The 9,261-nt window shown below is 46.9% G+C and overlaps 1 protein-coding gene across 3 annotated transcripts in view; it reads right to left on the minus strand.

Annotated features, from left to right (window-relative positions):
- The window catches only part of SLC41A2 (solute carrier family 41 member 2), a 138,747-nt gene extending 138,201 nt beyond the window's left edge, over window positions 1–546 (minus strand). For 2 of the 3 annotated variants that reach the window (XM_008004493.3, XM_037996600.2), the window contains exon 1: window positions 410–546. The gene's annotated coding sequence lies outside the window, so the exon portion shown is untranslated. Of the gene's footprint in view, window positions 1–304 lie in introns of all 3 variants that reach the window. The other variant, XM_073021050.1, reaches the window with a different exon arrangement.
- Between the last annotated feature and the right edge of the window lie 8,715 nt (window positions 547–9,261).

Consider the following 9,261-nt stretch of genomic DNA (forward strand, 5'->3'; position numbering starts at 1 on the left):
GTCAACCACCCGCAGCCTGCCCCTGCCTTGGGCGCCCGAGACCGCTCATCCGCGGCGGCCGCGGAGCAGCTTCCCATCGCCCGATGTGGAGCAAGCGCGGGGGCCTGGGCTCGGGCGCTACCCGGCGGCCCCGGGAGGCGTCTGCAGGGGGCACGGCGACTCCGGCAGGACCGCTCCCACAGCTCCCCGCGCCCCTGCCGCCGGGTCCCCAGCCCAGGCCTCTCGGCCCCACCTCCCTCCCGCACCTGGGATGCGCCCGAACGCGGCGCAGCGGCCGAAGCCGAGACTTCCCCTCCACGGTCACCTGTGCCGGAGCGCGGCAGCGGCAGCGGCCGGTGTGAGGAGAAGGGTCCCCGTCTCCTCAGACCGGACCGAGACACCCGGGGCGGGGGATGGAAGGGGCATTCACCTAGTCCCTGGCACCGGTGGTGGCGGGGAGGACAGCGGCTCCCAGCCCACGGCTCCTTCCTGCTCCCGCGTCTCCTCGCTCGGCTGCGGCTCCGAGCTGACAGCCCAGCCGCCGGCGCCCGCGGCCCCCTGACTCCCTGCCGCCCCGCCCCCGCGCGGCAGTCCCGCGCAAGCGCAGCCGCGCCGCCGCCGGGGAAGCCCGGGCCTTGGTGATGTGGCCCGCGGGGCAGCGATCCGGAGCGACAGCGCCGCCCCGCCCGGACCCCGACCGCGCCCTGGCAGACAGCTGTCGGGAACGGGGGCGCTGGACGACGGCGAGGGGGCAGTTTTCTGGGGATCCTGACCAGGAGAGAAGGGCTGTGGCGTCCTTCGGCAGCCCTCTTCCCCACCAGCCCACGCACGCCCACTTCACTGCCTGCTCCAAGGTCCGAACCCCCGAATCCATGACTCATGATTTCTCTTCTCAGACCAGCGGCCTGTTTTTGGCTGAGGTCACATTTCTTGCAGACGGGGGTTAAAACCGAAGCAGGTGTCTTTCGGCCCGGCAGCGCAGTGTGGGCGGTGCAGGAGCCGAGAAGGGCAGGGACCACCGCCGAAAGGGTGAGGTTTAGGGCAGCCCCGTAGCACCTTCCCCGTGCCAGGCAGGTGTAGGCGCCAAGCACACGGGGCGCTGAGGAGTTGGCTGGGGTGCCAGGCTTTTCAAGTTTCCCCATACTTGCTTTTAAACCTAGATCAAACTGATCCAAAGTCTGCAGGTAAATCCAAGAGCTCATTTATTTTATTTACAGAACTATTTATTGAGGATCTACTGTGTATGATTCAGGGAATGAGACACACCCCAGGGATACTACAGTGAACAAAAGCAAGGTGTTGGTTCGAAGCCTGTTACTTTACAAATTACACAGCTGTTGCTAGGATTGGTGGCTCATGCCTGTAACTTCAACATTTTGGGAGGACCAGGCGAGAGGCTCGCTTGAGGCCAGGAATTTTGAGACCAGCCTGGGTAAACACAGAGAGACCCGAAGTAGCTAGGAGACTGAGGTAGGAGGATCGCTTGAGCCCAGGAGTTCAAGGCTGCAGGGGGCTGTGATCGCATCAGTGCACTCCAGTCTGGGCCACAGAGTGAGACCTTGTCTCTAAAACAACTCAAAATGACACAGCTAATGATACTCTTTTCCTCAAATCAAAGCCTTTACCAATTCCAACCCACACCAGTGATTTAGTAGCAGCTTTTTCTGGTGCTGAAGGACACCGGCATACATTTATCCAGGTTTTGTTTTTTGTTTTTTGTTGGGTTTTTTTTCCCCCTTATCCTTTGCAATCAGACTTTGAGCTTTAACCTTCACCTTCAGGGTGAAGGGTGCGTCCGTATCACTCTTGGCCATCTGCAGTCATGCTTTTTATAATGGCTCATCCTGGTGTTCCTCACCACCTAAAATTGAAAGTATAATTGCAAGGAATATGGAAAAGCAATGTTTTGACTGCATTTCCAACTGGTTTTTGTTCTGGTTGTTTTTTGAATTACAGATCATTAGAAAGTAGCTGCTCTTGAAAGTTTGGCAGAAGTTCCACCTGGTAAGTGTTCCTCCCCTGAGTGTGTAGTCTTTCAAGATTTCTACACAAAGCATATACAGAAGCCAGCCTCTCTTGGTTTTGAAAATTCTTCCACCATTTTTTTCTGAGCGAGCTGGTGGTTTCTACTGTCCTTCAGAGCATTACATGGCATGTGGCAGGCAACCTTCTACTTATCTTCTTCATTCAGTACCGCAAAGTAGTACTTTGGAGTTATGTTAAGCTTCAAGTTGGAATTCAAATTTAAATCAAATTTCAGCCCTGAAAATAACTCACATTGGAATCGGATGAGGAAATGCCCCCTTGTGGAAAAACAGGGTCCTAATGGGTGCAGACAACAACAATCCCATTGCTACTTCATCTCCCGTCTGACAGCTGGCAACTTCAAATGTGAAGCAAGTGGCTTGGAATTGAGGCTGTGTAGTAATGCTGTTGTGATTGCTGGAAAAAAGCCTGAGCGTTATGAGAGTGTATAACAAAGGAGCCTGTCTGTGCTAGGGGCTAAGAAAGATCTCCTTGAGGAAGTGACATTAAATCTCAGCCTTGAAGAATAAGGAGTTAGGGCAGGCAACAGAGAGAAGGGGGTGGGGTGGGCAGTGCATTTAGCTGTGGAAACTGCAGGTTTGAAGGCCCTTTGGTAGGAAGGGGTTCTGTGAAGGCTTTGGGGAAAGGCCACTGTGCTTAGACTGAGAGAGCTACCTGGGAAGGAGAGGTGGGTGGGCCCTTGAGGGTCAGGTTAAGGACTTTGGGCTTAATCCTAAAGACAAAAGAAGCCAATGAAGAGTTGAAAAGGTCCATCTGGACATGAGAAATTGCATTTGTAAAAGATGATCCCGGACGCAGTGGCTCACACCTGTAATCCCAGCATGTTGGGAGGCTGAGGTGGGAGGATCACTTGAGGCCAGGAGTTTGAGACCAGCCTGGGCAACATTGCAAGACCCCCAGATCCCCAGACCCCCATCTCTACAAAAATAAAATAAAATTAGCCAGGCTTGGTGGCACGCACCTGACTGAGCCCAGGAGTTCGAGGCTGCAGTGAGCTATGATCACGCCTCTGCATTCCAGTGTGGGCAGCGGAGTGTGAGACCTTGTCTGTTAAAAAAAATAATAATAAAGATTATTCCAGCTGCAAAGTGGAGAATGAATAAGAAAGGTGCAACAGAGGATGTGTGACAACCAGTTTGCAGGCAATGGAGATTAGGAGACAATGGTGGATTGAAGATATAGGTCAGGTATAGAACTGTAAGGATTTGATCGAATGCACGGAAGGTAGTGGCAAAAAAAGTGTCAAAAAATGACTCCCAGGTTTCTAACTTGAGCTTATGCCATTTCCTGACTTGGGAAATGTGGAGGAGGAGATCAGAAGGGGATAATTTTGAGTGGCTTTAGATATGTTGAGTTTGATACCTCTATGAGACATTCAAGTGAAGATACTGACTGTTTGAAAAATAAATCTGCAACTCAAAGTAGAGATCTGGATTGAGATGAATCAAAACTAAATTTTAGGAGAGCATGTAAAATGAACTGTTCATAAGAATTTAACCTCTAAACTTCAGAGAAAACCTGAGCAGACCGGGTGTGGTGGCTCACGCCTGTAATTCAGCACTTCTGGGAAGCCGAGGCAGGTGGATCACTCAAGGTCAGGAGTTCGAGATCAGCCTGGCCAACATGGTGAAACCCTATTTCTACTAAAAATACAAAAATTAGCCAGGTGTGGTGGCATGAGCCTTTAGCCCGGCTACTCAGGAGGCTGAGGTATGAGAATCGCTTGAACCTGGGAGGTGGAGGTTGCAGTGAGCCAAGATCACGCCACTGCACTCCAGCCTGGGTGACAGAGTGAGACTCCATCTCAAAAACTGTGGGGAAAAGAAAGAGATCAGCCTGTTACTGTGTCTATATAGAAAGAAGTAGACATAAGAGACTCCATTTTGTTCTGTATTTGAGATGCTGTTAATCTGTGACCCTACCCCCAACCTTGTCCTTGCAAGAGATGTGTGCTGTGGTAACTCAAGGTTTAATGGATTTTGGGCGTGCAGGGTGTGTCTCTGTTCCTAGAAAAGCTAGGTATTGTCCAAGGTTTATCCCCATATGATAGGATGAAACAATGCTGCTAAAAGGTTTATCTCAAGGCACAGTATTTTCCTTTAAACTTATTCATGTCACAGAGATCCTTGTTCTTATGTCTTACTGCTGATTTCCTCCCTAAAAACGATCCTATTGTCCTGCCACTCCCTTATCTTTAAGATGGTAAAGATAATTATCTATAAATACCAAGGGAACTCAGAGACCGGTGCCGGCGTGGGTCCTCTGTATGCTGAGTGCCGGTCCCCTGGGCCCCCGCTTTTCTTTCTCTATACTTTGTCTCTGTGTCTTATTTCTTTTCTCAAGTCTCTCGTTCCACCTAACGAGAAACACCTACAGGTGTGGAGGGGCAGGCCACCCCTTCAAAAACAAAAACCTGAGCAGAAGCAAAGGGAATATAATATTTACTATGTATGAAACACTTCGCATAGATGATTTTCTTTAATCCTGACACTCTATAAAATGATATTATAATCTCATTTTAAATATGAGGAAACCGAGGGTTAAATCCTTGCTCAAAGTTACTCAAATTCCCAAGTCCTACCTCAGACCCATTAAATAAGAATCTCGCCGGGCGCGGTGGCTCACGCCTGTAATCCCAGCACTTTGGGAGGCCGAGGCGGGCGGATCACAAGGTCAGGAGATCGAGACCACGGTGAAACCCCGTCTCTACTAAAAATACAAAAAATTAGCCGGGCGCGGTAGTGGGCGCCTGTAGTCCCAGCTACTCGGGAGGCTGAGGCAGGAGAATGGCGTGAACCCGGGAGGCGAAGCTTGCAGTGAGCCGAGGTCGCGCCACTGCACTCCAGCCTGGGGGACACAGCGAGACTCCGTCTCCAAAAAAAAAAAAAAAAAAAAAAAAGAATCTCTGTGGGTATTTCTGGTGATTACTGAGGTTCAAGAACCACCATGTGGCCTACTTAAAAGTGGTCCCACAAACCATATAAAATGCCCATAAAGAAAATTAACTAGAGAAAAACCATCATTCAGGGGACGTGCAGCCCATGCAGCCAATGTTCCAGATACGTGTGCTAGTTTCTGCCCCTACCCCCATTATCAGTGCCCTTCCTGGGAATCTCTACAATATTCATTTGTTCGTTCATTCAACAAGTAGCTATTGTGGGCCTCTTTTGTGCCAAGTATAAATCATCATTCATTCATTTATAAATATTTTTTGAGCACTTAGCTAAATGCCGTGCTCTGTCCTGTGCTCTGGGAATACAGTATTGAACAACATAAAGCAATGCCTGCCTTACGGCATTCATGTTCAAATGGGGAAAGACAATAAACAACTAATAAATAAGCAAATATATATCTAGGTATATGGTGATAACTACTATGAAAAGAAATAGAGTTAAAGAGTTATAACTGAGAGTTTGGGGGCAGGGGTGGGGAAGGTGTGGAGAGGAGTGGGGACTGTTTTATATAAAGTAATCCAGGGAGACCTTGATGGCTTGAACAAAAAGGAGTGAGGGAGCAGTAATGATATCTGGGGAAAGTACAGCAAGCACAAAGGTCCTAAGACAGGAGTGTGTATGTTGTGTTTTAAGAGACAGCAAGGAGTCTCCTGTGTCTGTAGTGAAGTAATCAAGTGGTTGAGATGAAGCAAAATTAAATTTGCAGGCCAGGTGCTGTGGCTCATGCCAGTAATCCCAACACATTGGGAGACCAAGGTGGGTGGATCACTTGAGGTCAGGAATTCGAGACCAGCCTGGCCAACATGGTGAAACCCCGTCTCTACCAAAAATATAAAAATTAGCCGAGCCTGGTGGTGCGTGCCTGTAGTCCCAACTACTTGGGAGGCAATCGCTTGAACCCGGGAGACGGAAGTTGCAGTGAGCCAAGATTGTACCACTGCTCTCCAGCCTGGGCAACAGAGCGAGACTCCAGGAATAAAAAAAGAAAAAATTAGATTTGCAGATGCAGTCAGAGAAGTGGCTAGGGGCAGCGCTTGCAGGCCATTGGCTTTGACTCTGAGCAAGGTGAGGGCCGCTAAAAGGATCTCAGTGGAAGTGGCCCACTCTGGCTTAGGTTTCAGTGGGATCACTGTGGAGAGCCAAGTGCGGAAGCCAGGGCAGAAGCAGGAAGACCCCTGAGGAGGCTTTTGTAATAATCCCGATGAGAGGGATGGTAGCCCAGCCCAGGGTGGGCACTGAGGAAAAGCACTGGACTCTGACACATTTGTTTGAGAGTAGAGCTGAAATACAGGATTTCCTAATGGATTAAATGTAGAGTTCAACAGGGAGAGAAGAGATAAAGATGCCTCCAAGGTTTTTGGCTCAGGCAGCTAGAAGAATGGAATTCCCATTTGCTGCAGTGGAAATGACTGTGAGAATAAAGTCTTGAGGCAAGTATGAGATCACCTACTGAGGGTTTACTGTTCTAACCGCCTTGTCTCTATGAACTCCTTCAGTACTCAAGACAACTCTCTAAGACAGGTACTATTTTCATTCCTGTTTTATAGATGCGGAATAGAGGCTTTACCCTACAATGTGCCTCAGATTCCATGTCTGTAAAATGAGAATAATACTCCTGAGTTTACAGCTGCATTGCCTATCAGGGAAGCCAGACAATTAGATAAACAATATAATAGCAACAGTTATGGTCGGGAAAGTCTGAGGGGCTATAGTTACACAAAACAGAAGCATCATTCCAAGTTTGGGGGTGGGGGCAGAAAAACATCAGGGAAAACTTCTAAGAGGATGTAATATTAGACTAAAAGCTAAAGAATCAATAGTCATGCTGCGGTGCTTTGAATGTGTCCCCCAAAGCTCATGTGTTGGCAGATTAATTCCTGATACAACAGTATTGAGAAGTGGGTGATTAAGAGATGATTAGGTCATGAGAGTTCTGCCCTCCTGAGAAGATTGTTATCTTGGGAGTGGGCTCATTATCATAAGAGTGGGTTTGTTATAAAACTGAGTTCCACCTTCTCTTACACACATGCATGTTTGCTCTTTCACACACATATGCGTGCACGCACACACACACACACACACACACCCCCCGCTTTGTGATGCCTTCTGCCATTTTATGAAGCACCAAGAAGGCCATCGCCAGATACAGCCTCTCAGTCTCAGACTTTCCAGCCTTCAGAACTGTGAGCCAAATAAATTTCTGTTCGTTATAAATTACACAGTCGGTGATAATCTGTTACAGCAACTTAAAACAAATTAAGACACATGCTAAGAGAAATTTTAGGACTTGGGATAAGAAAGGAAGGAAAGAGTATTCCAGGAAGAGGGAACTGCTTGTACAGAAAAAAGAGAGGGGCGACTTTTAGTAATTGAAAGGATTTCAGTGTGATGTTTGTACTCTCTCAGAGCACCTTATTCATTGGTCCCTGCTGAGAGTTTTTCTCCACAAGTACATGGTAATGCTGAGGCAGGATAGGTAGTCAAGGAAACGACCATGTTCTTGGAACGCAGCAACCATGGTGACCGTACGGCCAACACAGTAAGCCTCAGTATTCGCATTGGAATTGAGTTCATTCAAGCAAAGCTATCTTCAGTAGGGATTTTGCCTTCTAAAGAGCATGCGTATTTTAATTTTACCTGTCCTCAAACTGACGCTTTGCTCAGTATAATAGTAAACACACTCCTGGGTGGAGATTTAAGATGCTAATGAGACATGCGACATATGAACAAGTATGACCAGCTACTGTGCATGTGCACCCAGAAGACCACCCAGAACTTGCTTACTAGTAACACTTCTTCCCATCTCCTTATGAATAACCATGTAAGACTCTCATAAAGGGAGTTTCTCCAGCAATAATCAACGCTGCACCAGCCTTACGAGCAGCCCACCCTGAATTCTTTCTCTCTCAGGGTGTACTGTCTATTTCTGCATGTAACTTTCAAAATACTCTTTTTCTTTTGCAATAAATTACTCTACGCCATGTGTCTCCTATTTAAATTCTTTTAAATTAAGAAGCCAAGAAATGAAGTTTCAAAACAGCTGTCAACAGTGCTTCAAGGGATTTCTATTTCTGCTGTCCTTACAATGTATCTCTGAGAAGGCAAAAGTCCACCGTCCTTGAATGCTCACTAGGTCCCTGTTGTTCCTCAACCATGCCCACGAGTTCCTGCCTCCAGACTTTAGACTTGTTGTTCTCTTTAACTAGGACATTCTCTTCTCCCAGAAATCTTCCAGGATCCACACCCACCAGGTGGACTTAAGGGTATCAGTCCTCTTTATTTCCATAACAGCCATTGAATAACATGATCAACTCTTAAAAATACCAAATCACAAAGGTTTGCTTATCTGTCCATTTCTCTACTAGGTTATCAACAGGTTCTTTATATCTCGGGCTAGCATGATGTTGTTAGCCCCAAGTGAACACTCAATAACTTTCCCCCTGCAATCAATGAATGGATACATTTACATTTATCTCCCTTTACCATTAGTGGTGCTGCTACTGGCATTTTGATTTTCTATTCTGGTTCTAGCAGAATTATTAATTTATTTTAAAATCTTAACTATATATTACAGTATCTTGGCTTTCTTAACCTGATTTCATTAGGTTTTTGCCAGGAGACATGATTTCCACAACACTGGGATGTTGAAGGCTAAGATATTTTTCAGGAACATATAGGCATCAACTGCTTTTCTGGGGGGTGAGAGTGTGCCCTTCCCTACTGTTTGGTTTAAGGGCTATAAAAACTCAATATCTGATACCATTCCCTTAAATGGAGGCTCATCTATCCACAAAAAGACTTGTATAAAACTGCCAATAGCAGCTTTATCATAGTAGTACATAACTGGAAAGAACTCAAAAGCTCATCAACAGGAGAATGAAAAAACTAACTTGGGTATATTCATCCAATGCAATACTACTCAGTAATAAAATGAAACAAATTATGGGTATGCTTAACAAAATTGTGAATCTCACTAACATTATTCTGAAAGAGAGAAGGCCCTGATAGAAAAAAAAAAACAACATACTAGGCTTCTGTACCAAATTACCACAAACTTAGTAGCTTAAAGTAACACAGATTTTTTTATCTTACAGCTTGGTAGGGTAGAAGTTCTAATACATATCTCATTGCACTAGAATCAAAGTGTCAGCAGGGCTGCATTCCTTGTGGAGGTTCTAAGGGAGAACTTTATTCCAGCTTCTAGAGGCCACTCACATTCCTTGGCGTGTGGCCCCTTTACTCCCTCTTCAAAGACAGCAATGTGTTAGGTTCGTGCAAAAGT

The sequence above is a fragment of the Chlorocebus sabaeus genome, chromosome 11 (assembly GCF_047675955.1).
Source record: "Chlorocebus sabaeus isolate Y175 chromosome 11, mChlSab1.0.hap1, whole genome shotgun sequence".
Taxonomy (NCBI): Eukaryota; Metazoa; Chordata; class Mammalia; order Primates; family Cercopithecidae; genus Chlorocebus; species Chlorocebus sabaeus.